The following is a 1,319-nucleotide window of genomic DNA, read 5'->3' as shown; positions in this document are numbered from 1 at the left end:
TGTTTTTAAACAAGGGGTTCGATGAGTTCAAGAAAACACGGCGCTCTCTCTCTCTCTCTCATCACAAAAAAGCATCAGCATGTTCTAATCAGACAATTGTCTGCTGCATGTCATAAAATTAGAGACGGCTTTTATCTGTCAAGATGGATTTTCTCTGTCATAGGTGGGGGAGCACACAATTTGACAAATTGATCTGAGCAATAATGAGGTTTTCATGGCTGCCCGACTCTTATATCATCAAGAGCAGATTGATTTTGATTTCAGCCGCTTATTTGGGACGTAACCATTAAATCTTTTAATGATTAGATACAGTCTGTCTTTTTGATTCGGCTCTTTTGCTCCATGCTAAAGGAAGGAGGAAGTTTTGTCTGCTGGTGGTAACACAGTTTTGCAGAATGGCAACGAAAACTGAGAATGCCCTCACAGACAAATACCAGCAAAGTGCTATGACCCAGTGTAATGCATACTGGAGTGGGATGTGTAATGCTTGGTCAGACACCTCAGCAGGGGGGCTGGTGAGTCAATAGTGAGTTGGCAGTGAGTGGGCCGCCAGTGACCGGGGTGGGGGGTGGATTATCTAAGATCAACTTGATTTGCTGCCAGGCCGGTTTGTGTCGCACTGGCAGATTGTGGTACGACTGACAAAACTGCACAATGAACATGTAATGTATGTGTGTGCATGTGATTCTGTACGTGCGTATAATAGTGAACACAGTCCCACAGTGTAACATACTGCCAGCAGCACATCCTTTCTTAATGTGCTGTGAAGTCTCACTCCAACTGGGCCAGTGATATTAATAGAGTCTGTGTCCTGCCATTGACATCTCTCATTTCGACCTCCATCACCATCACACAGCACACTGAGGGACATCACAGCTTAATAGAGCAGTCATTATTGAGAGAATTATGCAAATAATCAGATGATCGTCTTTTATTGATGCATTCATTTCCTTTTCCTGAAACCGTTACTTTAAAATCCCACATTCATCAGCTGAAGGGCGAAATTTTTCATATTTATAGATTCTGGCATTTTGAGGGAGAAGGAGTAGATGCAATTTTAAGGATTTTAAAGTGTTAATTTTTAAAAAAAAAAAAATTTGTGGAAAAACCATATCAGACACACATTATTTTTCCAAGCAGGGTATTTTTTATATGTCTTAATATGTGTCCTGAGGGGATCTTTAACAGGCTAAAGTTGAAGAAGAGATGGCAAACACAGGTTTTCACACCCAAAAACACATGTACCAACCTTTCCGTATGTAACTTTATGTTGCTACACAGTGCACATACAGACAAACTAGCCTGACCTGGTCCAGCCA

The sequence above is a fragment of the Thunnus albacares genome, chromosome 12 (assembly GCF_914725855.1).
Source record: "Thunnus albacares chromosome 12, fThuAlb1.1, whole genome shotgun sequence".
Lineage (NCBI taxonomy): Eukaryota > Metazoa > Chordata > Actinopteri > Scombriformes > Scombridae > Thunnus > Thunnus albacares.
Note: the sequence above shows the minus strand (reverse complement) of the source record.